The sequence below is a fragment of the Aythya marila genome (assembly GCF_965140915.1).
Source record: "Aythya marila genome assembly, chromosome: 2".
Taxonomy (NCBI): domain Eukaryota; kingdom Metazoa; phylum Chordata; class Aves; order Anseriformes; family Anatidae; genus Aythya; species Aythya marila.
This window is the reverse complement of record NC_139043.1, coordinates 150,256,636-150,273,009: the sequence shown is the minus strand read 5'-3', so window position 1 is coordinate 150,273,009 and position 16,374 is coordinate 150,256,636. Positions and strand designations below refer to the sequence as shown.

The 16,374-nt window shown below is 38.9% G+C and overlaps 1 long non-coding RNA gene across 1 annotated transcript in view; it reads left to right on the top strand.

Annotated features, from left to right (window-relative positions):
- The window catches only part of LOC309874495, a 60,108-nt gene extending 46,568 nt beyond the window's left edge, over positions 1-13,540 (top strand). The window contains exons 2-3 of the long non-coding RNA XR_014316835.1: positions 11,124-11,214; positions 13,498-13,540. This is a non-coding gene — a long non-coding RNA (uncharacterized lncRNA). The remainder of the gene's footprint in view (positions 1-11,123; positions 11,215-13,497) is intronic.
- Positions 13,541-16,374: the final 2,834 nt, after the last annotated feature.

The window sequence follows — 16,374 nt, the reverse complement described above, 5'->3', positions numbered from 1 at the left end:
TGGCTGGGAGTTTATCATTTCTGTAGTCATGATCCTCCAATTCAGGGCACCTGGGGTCCCAGCACCCACCATCAGTCTTAAAGTCAGAGGCAAAGAAATCATTAAACATCTCTGCTTTGTCTACATCCCTGTTTGTGAGGTGACCATCTCAGCTATTTTTAAAGCACCTTGAACTGAGGCTTTACCTCAGAGCTCTAAGTCAAAAATGAAATTGCCCACTTTCTGTCACTACTGGTCTCAGTTTTACTGTCTGACTTCTTGTTGTTTTAAAAGTATAAATAGATCCCAAGATTAACTAGATTTTCATTTTTATGTGCTTCTCTCTTTTTGCTTCTGTTGCTTATTCAAATTATAAGTCTTTCCACTTAATTAGGAACAATCTATAATAGTGATATTAATACCAACTGGAAGCTCCAATGACAGATCACTACATCATTTTATTGTGTTTTGAAATATGGCTAGAAATATGCTACCAAGTAGACATATGAGCGCTACACAGCAAGATTTCAAGAGCTGGTTAGAAGCTAAGAAAAAGCATATGAATTTGCAAAGGAGAACACAAGGTGACATTACTAGCTACTGCCTTTTTGAAGCCTCTTTAAATATAAGGTCATGGATCTGTATTTTTGTTATACATAGTGGCTTTTTTGTCTCATGATTAAAAATGATAGACAGGTGGATCAGCTGATGTAAATTAGTGTAGCTCCATGAATGTTGGTGAAATTTTCCAGTTTACCATCTGAAGATATGCACCTTATTTTTCATGAAGAATCTGTGATGTTATAGATTGCCAATTTCTGATATTCTAGATCTGTAATCACAGTTTATGATTTTTATCTTTATCTCTTCCTAATAAAGTTATCATAAACAAACAAAAAAAAAATCACATTATTTCAGGAAACGTGGATTCTTAAGAGGGTGTCTAAGATATCACAGACTCCTAGAGTAACTGCTATGGTTTGTTGCCATGGCTTACCTCTTCACTACTGTGTCCTCTAAGACACAGCAGCTGAATATGAGTAGTTCTTACTCTCCTTTACAGCAAAGTACAACAGACCCATTCTCTCCTTTGCAGAGGTGGTTTAAACCAGAACAATTGAGGTTGATTTCCATGAGCCTCGTTTCAGTTTGCACTGAAATGAATCAAGGGATTTCATGTGAGCACTTGAGCGGATGTAGCAAACAAAGATCTGAGGGTCAACTCCAGAAACCATTACAGATATTCCAGGGGAAAAAAAAAAAAAATGACAAAAAAAAAAAAAAAGACTATGCATTTAAAAAAGGCATGATAATGATGTTTACATGTTATACAAAGGACATACAAAAGGACAGCTCCTATGTGTCATGTAAATGTGTCAAAGATGTGGACATAACTGATTTTTCAATAGTAAGAGGAGGAAATGCACCTGGGGATGTGCAGTTGATCAGCATGCTCTGCTCTGAAAAGAAAAGAACTTCATATCCAATTGTATTGAATAATGCCCAAGAGGAAATTTCAATGGAGAAAGCTTTGTTAAAATAGAGTTCCAGTGGAATCCAGTTAATTCAGCCAACATTGCACTTTCTAATGAAAATTAGGCAACTTCTTAAAAGCAAAACCTGAACTCCAAAGTTTTCTCAGTCAAAGAGTTCAGAGATTCAGATAGAGAGCTGCCAATTTGTTTTCTTATGCCATCAAAGTAGCACCCCCTCATTGCACATACACTTTTTTCCGTTGTTGGGTTCTGTTTTCTTTTTTTTTTGTTTTGTTTATAAAGTTCACAATAGTTTCTTGTTTGATTATTTATTTATTTAATAAAGATACGCTTTGTTCACATTAAATTATACCAAGGATCTCTGAGTGTTATTTATAGCTCTCAGTTTTTTATGAAACATATTTTTCCTTCAGTTATTGATGATTATATGATGGGTTAATTTTAGGTAATCACAGCAAGTATAGGCAAATGACATTTCAGCTCTATTATTTGCAATTATACAGAATCTAAGCATAGCATTTCATAGCACACTAAGGTGTTGGAATTTCCTGTGGTTGGTTGTTTCTTTTTTTTTTTTTTTTTTTTTTTTTTGAATAGGCTGTTTGAATGAATCTTGAGACTTGAGTGAGCTGCATTTGCAAAGGTGTCAAGTGTTATTCGCAACACCCACGGTTATCTGAGACATCTTCATGGGACTGGCAGCTATTACAGGGAACCTGTGGGATGGCAGAGCTCAGCTGGAACAGCAGCTGGAAATTGAGCAGAATTGCAAATGAAGTTGCACTGGCCACCTATCCATCCTGGGCACCTTTATCCTGTCCTTAACAGGTGGAATTCAACTCAAGTTTAATACCACTAGTTATAAGTGTCTATATATAGACAAGTTCTTCCGCTCTTGGTGTCTGAGATTAAATTGTAACTAGTCAAGATTTAAAAGACTTGGTTCGGTTGCTTGAATGTTATCTCCAGTGACACAAGATACCTAGTGCATCCCATTTTGCCTCTGGCTGTCACTCCCAAAGGGTATATGCCTCCTGTAAGTCCTATCTCATAGGTTCTTGGACAGCCTTGGGTACCTTTGGGTGTCTCAGATGCCACCAGATAACTATCCATGGGCATATCCAGTTGCATTGCTCATCTGTTCAGCACGGTCCATGGATCCTAGAGAGCAATTCAGCTGACAAATCAATCTACTTTAGGGTGAATTAAGGTTTTCTCCAGGCCTCACTGCTTACATTGGGTAGTGGCATTATTCAGACACTCTCAGGCAGGTAAGTAGGTATTTGAGACAGCATAGACATATGGGGCTGGCAGACACAACATGTGACATGAGAAGAAGGGTCCCAGCATGCATAACAGTTGACTGGAAAGACACACACTATAACTCCAAACATTCCCCCTTCCTTATCCTTTCCATGATCTTTTGTTGCTGAGCATGATGTCATATGGTATGGAATAACCCAGTCTAGGTTAAATGCCCAGGCTATGCCCCCTCCCAGCCTCTTGTCTAACCCCAGCCTACCCACTTGTGAGGGTGAATGAAAGAGGGAGAGAAAGCCTTGACACTGAGCAAGCAGTGTCCAGCAACAGCAAAAACACTGCTCTGTGATCCATGCTGTTTTAGCCACAAATGCAAAACACAACACCATACAGGCTGCTGTGAAGAAAGTTAAGTCCATAACTTCAACCCAGCCAAAACCATCATTCTTCCATATAGCTAGTAAAAGTAGTGACAGACAATAGAAAATGATTTTATAAATACATCAGCAGTGAAAGGAAGATTAAGGAGACTCTCCATCCTCTATTGGATGTGTCCTTACTAGTAAGGCCAATTGTTCTTAGGGTGCCCAGCCTCCTGAGTTGGAAAAGGGTGACAGGGAGCAAGATGAAGACCTTATAATCCAATAGGAAACTGTCAGTGACCTCCTACATGTTTTGAATGTTTATGTCTATAAGGCCAGATGAGATTCATCAAAGGGTGCTGAAGAAGCTGGCAGAAGTGCTCACCTAATCATGTTTAGTAAATTACCAGCAATATTTGCTAACCAGGGAGGTACCAGTTGACTGGAGGTTAGTGAACGTGTCTCCAATCTACAAGAAAGGCAGGAAGAGATTTACAGGACAGTCAATGTGACCTCAGTACCAGGGAAGGTTAAGGAGGAAATCATCCTGAGTGCCATCACACAGAATATACAGGACCATCAAGTGATCAGGAGCAGCCAGCATGGGTTTATGAAGGACTGGTCCTGCCTGACTAATCTGATCTCCTATGACAAGATAACCCAGTTAGCGGAAGAGGGAAAGGCTGTGGATGTTGCTTACCTGGATTTTAGTAAAGCATTTCACAGAATCACAGAATTAAAGGGTTTGGAAGGGACCTCGAAAGATCATTGGGTCCAACCCCCTGCCAAAGCAGGTTCCTTAGAGCAGGCTGCCCAGGTAGGCATCCAGACAGGCCTTCAATGTCTCTAGAGGAAAGTCCACAACCTCCCTGGGCAGCCTGTCCCAGTGCTCCGTCAACCTCACGGTGAAGAAGTTCTTCCGCATGTTGGTGCAGAACCTCCTGGGCTCCATCTTGTGGCCATTACTCCTTGTCCTGTCCCCACAAACCACTGAAAAGAGGTTGGCCAAATCTCTCTGTCTCCCGCACCTCAGGTATTTATGCACATTAATGAGATTGGCACCACCTCCCACAGTATGCTCCTAGAGAAACTGGCTGCTCATGAATTGAATAGGTGTACCATTCACTGAATGAAGTGGCTGTACTCAAGGAGTCATTGTGAATGGAGCTTAGTCCAGTTGGTGGTCTTCCACCAGTGGCATTCCCCAGAGCTCAGTACCGGGGCCAGTTTTGTTTAATATTTTAATTAATTATCTGAACAAGGTGCCCCCTTGTTCAGATAATTAATTAAAATATTAATTAATTATCATTAACTCAGTAGGTTTGCAGATGACACTAAGTTAGGCAGGACAGACAATCTATTTGGGGGTAGAAAAGCTTTGCAGATGGATATTGGGTAGGCTGAACCCCACTGTGTAACATTCAACAAGTGCTGGGTCCTGCACTTGGGTCATTACAACTCCAGGCAGTGGTATAGGTTTGGGGAAGAGTGGCTGGAAATCTGCCCAGTAGAAAAGAACCTGGGGGTGCTGGTCAACACCCAGGTGAACATGAGCCAGCAGTGTGCTCAGGTGATTAAGAGGACCAATGGCATCCTGGCCTGCATCAGAAATAATGTGACCAGCAGGACTAGAGAGGTGATTGTCCCCTTTTATGCAGCACTGGTATGACTGCATATCAAATTTTGTGTTCAGTTTTGGGCCCCTCACTACAAGAATAATATTGAGTTGTATGAGCATGTACAGAGAAGAACAACAAAGCTGGTGCAGGGATTAGAAAACAAGACTTATTAGGAGCAACTAAGGAAACTGGGGTTGTTTAGTCTGGAGAAGAGGAAACCAAGGCAAGACCTCATCACTCTCCACAACTCTCTGAAAGGAGCTTGCAGCAAGGAGGGTGTTGTCTCTCAAGGAAGTGGTCTCAAGTTGTGCCGAGTGAAGTTTTGATTGGACATTAGGAAGAATGTCTTCACAGAGAGGGTGGTTAAGCACTGGAATGGGCTGCCAAGAGAAGTGGTGGAAACCTCAGTGGTTTGTCTTGGGAGGGACCTTAAGGATTTACTAGTTCCAACCCCCCTGCCATGGGCAGAGACGCCTTCCACCAGAGCAGGTTGCTCAAAGCCCCATCCAGCCTGGCCTTGAACACCTCCAGGGATGGAGCATCCACAGCTTCTCTGGGCAGCCTGTTCCAATGCCTCACCACCCTCAGAGTAAATAATGTCTTCCTTATATCTAAACTAAATCTACCCTCTTTTAGTTTAAAACCATTACTCCTTGTCCTATCCCTACATCCCCTGACAGAGAGTCCCTCCCCAGCACTCCTGTAGGCCCCCTTTAAGTAGTGGAAGGCCACCATAAGGTCTCTCCTGAGCCTCCTCTTCCCTAGGTTTAACAACCCCAGTTCTCTCAGCTGATTGTTGTGATTATGCCTGAACGTCCCAGTTGCTCCTGGGACACTTTGTAGTCAATTCCTCTATTTTGTAGAAGAGAGTGGCCTTACACACAAACTGAAGAAAAGAAGCAAGTGCTTAACTTAGGAAGATCAGGAAGAAAGAATGGGGATTTCAAGAATGAGATGACAAACCTCCATGCTAACTTGATTCTCCGGTTTCCAGTGACCAGCATTTCACTGATCCACCATCACCAAAATTGATAATATGTTGAAATTGTATTAACTAGGAAACAGTCATTTCTAACTATGAATTGTTGTATGCCCTTTCAGTCTGCATAACCTGAATGATTATATAACCTATAATGCAAACAGGGTATATATTATATATATTTTATGGTTAACTGAGCAGTCAGTGGTGCAAGGTCTAGTTAGAGACCCGTAACGAGTGGAGTACTCTGGGGTCAATACTGGGTCTAGTCTTGTGTAGCACCTTCATTAATGATCTGGATGGGGTAGAGTGTGCCCTCTGTAAATCTGCAAATGACATGAAACTGAGGGGAGTGGCTGACCCACCAGAGAACTACACTGCCATCCAGAAGGACTTGAACAGGTTGAAGAAATGAGCTGAAAGAATCTCATGAAGGGGATTCGTGACAAGAAGGAGTAAAGTCCTGCACCTGAGGAGGAATAACCATAGGCACAAAGATATGCTGGAGGCCACCCAGCTGGAAAACATCATGGCAGGAAAGGACCTGAGAGTCCTCATGGACACCAAGTTGAACATGAGTCAGCAATGTGCCCCTGACACTTGATGGAAGCCATTATGCAGGCAACCTGACTGTAATAAGAAAGTTCTGACACAAAATGTCTGCTAAAATGCAGAGAAAAGAAAAGTCTGACAGCCCAAAGACTCAACCTGAGAACTCCATTGATATGAACCAAAGAAGGAAGGAACGATGAGAAAGGACAGAACAATTTATCTCCTGAGAAAGGGGGATTGACATGAGGAATAAATTCTTGTTGAAACAAGAAATATTATCTATTGACTGTCTCAGGAAGAAGACTGAAACTAATGGTACCTATTGTTTACCTAAGTAGTAATGTCCTACTCCCTCTTATGTCTCCAATGATATAAAAAAGGCCTAAATTTTACCCAAGATGAAGTTTCTCTGATAAATGTCCTGCGCTGCATATACTCCTTTCTTTACTCCATTCTTCATTTTGATTCTTTTATTTCTTAAACAGGCTGAAGCTTCACTAAAACGTCAAGTTCACTCCAAGTTCACTCTGTGATTTGACAACATTAAAGCCTAATCTCTGTAACACTCCACACCAGATGATGCAGATCAACTTTGAAGTGAGAATCTGTCCATTACTCCATTATTCTTTTCCTGACAATTCCTGGGGGTGGTCAGTTTCCTTTTGGTAACTGCTTTTTGACCTGTTTTATGGTCAGATATCTTTTTGGTAATTATTTTTTGATCCATTTCATGGTCAGTTTTCTTTTGGAGATTGTTTATTTGGCACTACCACCACACCTTTCTCCTCTGTTCTGTTCCCCTTCTGGGATCTGTCTGATGCATTTGGTAACAGTAATCGTTAATATCTATATATATAACGTGCTCTAAGTGTGGCTTTGATAGGTTTATAATCATAAGTATTTTCACTGTCATAGTGTTCTTGTTAGTGGTAATTTCTGTTGCTTTTTAATAAGTAGAAATCTTTAGTGAACAAAGCTGTTGTGTCCTCATTTATCATGTAATCCTATGGTTGCTATATACACACAAGCTAGGTAGTACCCCTCCCTTTTCAAATTATGACATCACTAAGAAGGCTAACAGAATTCTTAGCTCCATTACGCCAGCAGATAGCATCAGCAGATCAAGAGAGGTGATCCTTCCCCTTTACTCAGCTTTGGTGAGGTCACACCTAGAGTACTCGGTCCATTTCTGGGCCACCCAGTACAAGAAAGACTTGTGCATACTGGAAGGAACCCAATGTGGGGCCACCAAGATAGTTGGGGGAGCAGGGCAAGGGATGACACAGACCTCCAGAGGGGGTTGGACATCCAGAGGTCCCTTCCAACCTTAACCATTCTGTGGTCCTGTGATTGTGTGAATGGAAAATGTTTATGAGGTACAAAATATCAGTATTGTTTTTGTAGTTCCAAAGTCGTCTCCAAGTTTAGTTTAACCAATCATAATATAACAGATTTTTTCACAAAAGCTTAGACTCCCATCCTACCAAACTATGCCAGGATCCTATTTGTTGTTATATTGCCTAAAAGCATTGTGATACGGCAAGCATCATCTTATCTGGATGATAAAAATGGGAGATATAACTACAAAAACTTCACACATACCTAAAATAGGTATTAACTAGAGACTGTGATGAGATTAAAAGTATTTTACCTCATAAGCAACTTCCCTAAAACATGTGGGAATCAGTTATTGATTTCATTTGCTAGATTGTCTTTGTGTTAGAAATCTTGAAAAAAAACAGAACCATGAAAGGGACCTCTCCTAAAGGGTGAGCACTCTCACCTTCACCTTCACATTATCTACTGCCAGGAAAGATAGGAAAGAGAAATACATGTACATCATTAGTATCACAGAATCACATCTTCCTGTGACTTTCATCCAAAACAGAACCAGGAAATATTAAAATAAAAAGGATGAGGTACTAGTACAACAGTATTGGAATTCCAGTCAGATTTAAGGCTAGCAAAATTTGGAAAGAAGGTCACTAGGTGACCAGCTGAACTTTTAATTCTATAGTTAAAGTGAAGCCCATGATTTCTTCAGTTTTCTCAGTCAAGACAGAAGAAAATTATTCTTTTGCCACTATTCCGCTCAAAGACTTTCAGCTGTTTTGTAGCAGTACTGTTGTTTCTTTTTTCTTTCCTGAATATAGCCAGTCTCCACTTAGCTGATGTTACAGTGAAAGATGTATGCCATCATAAAAGCATATTTCAGTAGTAATTTACAAATCATAACCATCTTTGTCCACTGCTTACTGACCGATTTGCCACTTGTCAGTTAAACCAGGCAAATTATTATTATTATTATTTTTTAAGATTAAAGGGGAATTCTAAAATTCCTTGTTAATATGAAGCAGACTATGGGATTGTATGTTTCTGACTGAGCTACTACCACAAGAAACTTGCGAAACTAAAACTGGATTACCTAGCATACTTGCTTGAGCTGAGCTTTTCTGGCACAAAGTTCTTGCTAATATTTCACTCCTAATGTGTCTTATATGCCAGAGGTGCTAAAAAGAAAAGAAAAGAAAAAAATAAAAAAATAAAAAAAAAAAAGAACAGAAAATGGGTTTATATTGAATTTGGGTAACTGGCAGTGATCCCTATCAAATAACACCTTAAATAATGCATTGTTCAGCATCTTGACACTATGCTGAGGTATTTAGAGCATTTACATACACAGACTAAAATCTCCTGCCTTCCTCAGCTTCTCTATCTGCCTGGAATACAGATGCACACACAAAAACTCCATAACTTAAAAACATACAAACAAACAAAAACAACAACAGCAGTAGCAGTAACAATTACTTCAGTGGAGGAAAAAAAAGGTGGAATGAAGGTGGTTCATAGACTAGATATCTTCTTTTTTAATTTTGAGAGGAAGCGCCATCTAAGTTTAAGATAACAATGTGAATGCAAAGTGTGTGGGAGAAGGGACCTGCTAGGTTTATACCTGTTTTGAAGGCAGTACCCAGAAAGGGGAACTGCATCTTTAAGCATCCTGGGATTTTTACTGTTGTTCAGACTGGGGAGGCAAACTGCTAAGAGAGAGAACATCTGTCATTGCTGCCTTCCCCACATAGTCCTTCATCTATCACTGCTAACCTGCCTGTTTTTATAGCAAAGATTTAGCACAGTTCTAAACTACAGTTCAGTCTTCCAGTAGTCACCTGCTACAGCACTGTACTGCTGGCACTGGCCATCACAGGAGACAAATTTGCTAGCTGACTATGCAAGACAGGCAGATGTTGGGTGAGAGATGGAGAAGTGACTTGCCAGAGTCAGGAAAACATAGGGCTCCATGCTATGCCTTGTCAATTTCCCTTATAGAGTCCTGCCTGCTGAACTCATCAAAGTTCACAGCAGAATTTGGACTCTAAATTAATTAAATTTAGTAGCACAGAAATATATTAATTTACTATGAAAACTCTGTTAAGTCTATGAATGGTAACACCAAAGTTTATTAATTGTGACATGGATGTATAGGAAAAACAAAAATTTAGTAATTTGGTAAGAAGCAAGCAAAAACAAAAACACATGTAATTAAGATAAGAAGAGCCAAGAGAAGCAGTATAGTGTAGATCTTTTCCATCTCATGTTCATTAATCACAGGTCATCAAGGAATTCTATATCCAGGGGCACTCAAATAAGTGATAGTCAATGTAAATGAAATGTAATAGCAGCAGTAAAAACAGTACCATTACTAGTCTAGATAATAGTATCTAGTATATAAATCCCTTATATCCCAAATCCAGCCCTTCATGCCAGAGCTCTACCTCTACCTCTGTCAATGAATTGTGGATGAAAGGGATTTGGTCTTGTGGTGAGACATATTTTTCCTCATGAAAACAAATAGATATGGTGATGAAATTAAGGTACTGCTCTTTTTCAGGCTGTCCAGCTATTTTGTACATTGTTCTTTTCTCCTTCTCTTAAGAGAAAGAAAGGAAGAAAACGAAAATAAAGATATTTGTCTCCTCTCCAACAGATATTGCCAATGCAGCCATGAAAACATTTATGCCCAAACTGTTTCCAACTTGGACAGACATACAGTGTCCACCTATACACAGGAAATGCCAATATAAGAGGATAAAAATACTCTGAAATGCATGTTTATTGGAGAAAGCAGCGTTAATGCACTCCTCTCTAGAGATTTATCTTGTAATGAAGATGCAGATACATAATTTAATATTTTACATCAATTTTATTTGAAGACTGACATTTTGAAGGGGAAAAATTAAAATAAAAATCTTATGAACATAACCTGACAATGAGTTGGCATTGGCATTTAAACTAATTGACTTTATTTTTTTAAAAGCATCTACTGTAAAATTTGTGATGGTAATCATTTGTCTTGTACTAGCTCTTTCCTTCTGATTTTGCATATGTAAAGGCAGAAATGGAAGATTTAATTTGCCAAGTTTTGAGGCATTCAAAAGTAATTTATACACTCAAGGTGTCTATTAGGAAAAAGTCTATTATATTTCCTGCAATTAATGTATTCTGATAAGACTGCAGTATGCAACACTCATGTGAAAGCAATGTAAAGCAAGTGTCAGAGCCAGATAACAGAGTCTAAACAAACTTTGATTACCAGTCAAAACCTCAAAATTGGTAAGGGTATGATTAAATCCTAACTAGCAGATTTTTCAAATGGATAATAAGAAAAGTTTGTGGGTTGTTTTTTTTTGTTGTTGTTTGTTTGTTTTATTTGTTGTTTTTTTTTTCAGTACCACATAAATGGCATTCTGAATAGTTATAAATGAGACAGAATTTTAACAATTAGTCCTAATGATAATTACCCAATATTTATAATTAGGGTAATATAGTAAGTATAAATAATAACAGGTACTTATCACTGATATTGCTTTCACAGGGAAGACTAGATTTTTCACTCAAAGATATGACTGGAAGGATGTTACTACTTTGTTACATATAATTACAATATGTTTCATCATTGGCAAAAGGTAAGACAAATAGATAATATGATGATTCACCTCTTTATGTCTTTTGTGCTCATACAGCATCGATAACAGCATACACAGGAGTATATTCTCTGGGTAGCAGGTGGTGGAGGCCCTGTTTCAATGGGACTGAATGAGTTAAGTTAACAAAGCACATGCTGTTAAGAATATGTTCCTCTAGCAGAAAAGAAAAAAAAAAATTTGCTGATGACAATTCAGATTGACAGTTCCCCTACCCATGACAGGACAGATTTCAAGGAGAAGGATCTCCAAACATACATTCAGAGAGGATTGAGTTGTAGTCTATCTACTATTTCTCTTCTGAAACCACAGTGAATGGAAGTTATTGAATGTGAGCTATGTGCACACTCTTAAATCAAAAATGGTTGAAAGACAAAACAGAAATATGTGCTAGTGGCTGTAAACTCACCTGGAGTGATGGACATCCTATCTGCACCACTGCTCACTTTCACAAGAAATAATTCTGGTGGGATCCAAGGAAATGAATGCAATAAGGAAGGAATATCTCAAATGATAAAAACTGTAAAAGACTGGAATTGTTTATTTTGGAAGGAGACAAGGGAGATGCAACTAATAGTTCAGGAACAGGTAGAAATGTTGAACTGAAGGAAATAATACTACTTAAAAAGGAAATGCATACCTAATTGGACTATGAAATTCTTTGTCATAGAATACAATTGAAGCAAGAGTATATCAAACTCAGAAAGCAAAATGATATTTCGTTATTCATCAGAATAACTATATTACTAATAATTATCTTGATTAATATGTTATGTTGCTTGTTAACTATTTCTTTGGTAATAGATTATTGTTAGCAAACATTTGCTTTCTAAATATGCCATCTCATATTATTCTCACTGGAAGTGAATGAGGCCATCAGTAAAGGCATATCTTTTCAGAAAAGACTTTTGGAATTACCTTTCAAGTTTTCCATAGAAATGAAACTAAACTGCCTATGGGAAAGATGGTGGCCATTATGCTAGAGACAGACAGTGTTTAAAATTGTTCCTGCTGAGCACAGTACAGGATTAAAATTTTATCAGGTTGGAGAGGTATAAGAACACATTTTGCTGAATAGAGAGGCGATATGATAAACTGAGACATTTTACCAGTTATCCTGAAGTGAATACAAAATACAGCTCCTTCCTAAACTACATTTGAGTACTGCACTGAATATTTCTTGATGATCAAGCCAGTTGTTATATGTAGTAGAAGGCAAGTTTTAATTTCTTCACTCTGTCAGTGTGTTCAAGGATAGATGAGAATAGAAAAATACAGGGCCAATCACTGGCAACCAAAAATGCAATTATCTCCGAGAAAGGTTAGCGTTTTATTTTTACTTTTCTATTCCTTAACGAAAAAGTGCTAATCAAAAAATAAATAAAGAAATAATAAGAAAATAAGAAAGAAAGAAAAAAAAAAAGGTATGTGTTCAAAGTGTTTTGAATTTCAGTTAAGTTAAACACGAGCAAGAAATATGTTTCATAGACAGAGTGTGGGTAATATGTCCTGAGGTGTTAACACAGTTACTTGTTCAGTAAGTAAGGTCAAATTATGTGTGAGGCAGGGACATTTAGTATAAAAACAGTATTAATAATTCATGTGGCAAGCAGAGTAGTAGAATGATAAGATATAGTGATGGAGAGAAAAAAAAAATAAAATAAAATAAAAAAAAAATAAAAAAGGAAAGGTAGACAATGGAAAGAAAAGCTCATAGAAAATAAAAGCCAACAGGATAGAGGGGTGAAAATACCAATTAAGCCTTTTCTTATGAAGTGCCCACACATCTCAGTCTTACAATATGACAGTGATTCTTGTTTCTGTTATTTGCTTGCTGTTTATCTCAAGACACAGTAACTCAGTAACACAGTGATTCAGCCAACTACATATTCTTTGCCATCACTGCAGAATAATAAAGAGAAACAAAGCTATCTGAATATGTAAATACAGTAGCGCTACGGTAGGAGAAGGGACAAGATGCTTCAGGTCTGAAAAAGAAGAATTTTGCTATACTGGCCTTAAACTCCAGGGGAGATTTTATTTATGAAACTTTCTCAGGAGCCTGAAGTCTCCCATGAAGACTTGGAAGGGCTGAGCAAGCTGGCATGTTACTTATGCTATGCCTATCTGGGTTCCAGAAAATAGGCCTTTTCTCAGTTTATGGTTCCTAAAAGGCATTAGGAATACTCACAGTTTTCCTGAAACCAGAGTCCTCATAAAATGAGGTTTCTTCTAGCTGACTCTTTTCTGTATTTATATGTGTAGAACTGCAGGTTATTGCCTTGAAACAGCATGACAGAAGAGCAACGAAATGGAAGGGAGGCCACTAACAGCAGTTGGAAAGTAAGAGCATTCACTGAGGACAACAGGCTCGCAATGAACTCCTTTCTCTTCTCCTCATGTTTAAATATCAATGCTCTTTTTTATTCCTGTGGTTAACACTTTAAGGGCAGACATGAAGGAAAAGCAGAGATGAAGATCCGTCCCACAGAAGCAATATCCCTGGCCCTTGTGCACTTTCCTTCACATGTCTCTGAGAACAGCAAGATTCCCACCCCCCCCACTGTCTGTCCCAGGGGGAGAGGGGGACCATGTTATGTGACTGGATGAGTCTCCATCATTTTATTGGGACCTCTCAGTCTGCTGCCTCGTTGTAGATGAGCAAAAGCATTAGGACCCTTCACCTGGTGGCTGTGCAACTCTGCCAAAAATAAATAAATAAATAAATAAATAAATGGAGTCCTTGGTTTACATTCTTGATTCACAGAAGTTCTAAAGCAACTTTTAATTAAAATGACTTTTAATTCCTAAAGTCACATGACTTTAAATAAATAAAATATAAATAAATAAATAAAGTCACATGACTTTAAATGAAGTCATGGACTAATTTTGAGTGGAAGGGGTCTCTGGAAGTTAATTAGTCAACCCCTGTGTCAAAGCAGAGCTGGCTTTGAAGGTACCTCAGGCTGTGTGTTACATCAGGGCCTTGTCCAGTGGAGCTGTGACAGTCTTCAAGGATGGAGATGCAGCCTTTGGGGGGAACCTGTGAATTTGGTTTTGTTTTTGTTTTGGTGAAGAATTTTGCCTTGTATCTAACTGATTTATTATTTTTTTTTCTCATGGCAGCTGTGATTATTACCTGTTGTTCCTTGTGCATGCTTGAGGAAAGTCTTTCTTTGTCTTCTCTATAGCTACCATTCAGGTAGCTGAAGACATCAACTAGGCCTTCTCTTTCCCAGGCTAAAGAAACAGGGTTCACTAAGCCAGCCTTTGGTCATCATGGTATCCAGCATCACAACCACCTTGGCGGGCCTCTGCTGGACTTCTCCAGTTCATCTCTCTCTCCTGTACTGGCAGACCCAAAACTGGAGACAATTCTGCAGATGTAATTTCATAGTTGCCAAATAGAGGGGAATAATTATGTCCCTACAGCTATGCTACTACTAAAGCAGCCCAACATGTGGCTCAGATGGTTTTCCACAAGGAGTCCCAGGATATTTTGGGCTGAGCTGCTCCCCAGACTGAGAGACCCTAGCCTGTACAGTTGTATGGGGTTATGCCATCCCAACTACAATAATTTTCTTTTTTGTTGCTGTTTTTGTTTTGTTTGAATCCTATACGGTTCCTGTTAGTCCATCCCTCTGGCCTGATGGATCCCTGTTTGGCTATATTGCTGCTTATCTCCAGCTCCATTACCATCTCAAGAATTCAAACTAGACCTTCCCAAACAAAACTTCTCCAGAGAAAGCTAGTCTGTTGTATCAAAGTATTCCCCAATTTGGAATCACCTGCTAACTCAGCAAGGGTGTGTTCATATTACCCAGGTCATCTGAAGATGACAGATTAACAACCCCATTACCAATCAGCAAAGAACACCAGTCATAATTGCTTCCAGGTAAACTTTGAGCTGGTGACCATTATGTTTGAGTCTGACAATCCAGTTAATTTAATACACATCATGTAGTGTACCCATCCACTACATATATCCTCATTATGGCTTCAAAAATACTAAAGGAACTATGTTAAAAGATTTCCTAAAGTTGATGTAAATGATTTAACTCCCCATGTCCCCTGAGCCTGCCATTTCATTGTGGAAAGCAATCAGGCTGGTCAAGCATGATTTATCCTCATTTATTACCCATGATTTATCCAGACTGTGTTCACAATCACCTTGTCCTTCATGTGCCTGGAAATGGCTTCTGTGTATAACACCATTTTTTTAATAAGCCCTGGAAAAAAAATGCAAGGTCTGGGATGCAGCTTTTGGCTACACGCTCCAGGTACCAGGACAAGAATTCATAGGTATTCACCATGCCAGAGGTAAAGTTTTTGTATAAAGTGGAATACCTCCCAAAGAGAGGCAATCATTGTGTTCTGTCCCAGAACAGTATGTGGTTTGACTTGCAGTGGCAGGGTTTCTCAAGGACTTCTGCACTCCACAGTTTGGCACCTACAAGAGAAAAGAGTATAAGTTAAGACACATCCTTGCCTAGATCACTGACTTTTGTGAATACTGGTTTTAGAAACTGACGTCACTGCGCATTGGTGTTGACATAAGTGCTGTAATTCCTCTAACAGGCTTTTGTGTTATAATGCCTAAATTTGTCACTTTAATCCTTAACTTTAACCTCTGTGTACCCCATTGATACTTCAGCAATGTCCTGTGTACTTCAGTGGTATTCACACAGTAGGCAGAATTGAAGGTGCTACAAACATTTATTATAAAGATGAGAGGAGTAGAGCTTGAGGCTAGAGTCAGGAAAACCTGTCATGTGTACCTAAGTAAACGTGCAGCCTGGACTCAGACCCTCACATTATCCCACACATTATCAGGGCAGAGAGTATTTACCAAAAGCCAGTAAACAGAGACAGGAAAGATTTAAAGTAGCAAGTAGAAAATTCAGAGAAAATAGCAAGTTTTTGATCACATACAAAACTGAGTTAGCAAGGTGACTCAATACAGAAGGACACACTTCACTTACTAGGATTTATCTAAGTGAAGGATAGGGATAAATTTATTTTCCAGTAAACTTTTCAAATTCTTTGATTTTGGGTATGAGGTTCCCATGATGTACTGATAATCTGTTACATGTTTACAGCTACAGATCATTGCCTGTGCAGAGAACAGGACCGTGCTTTTTT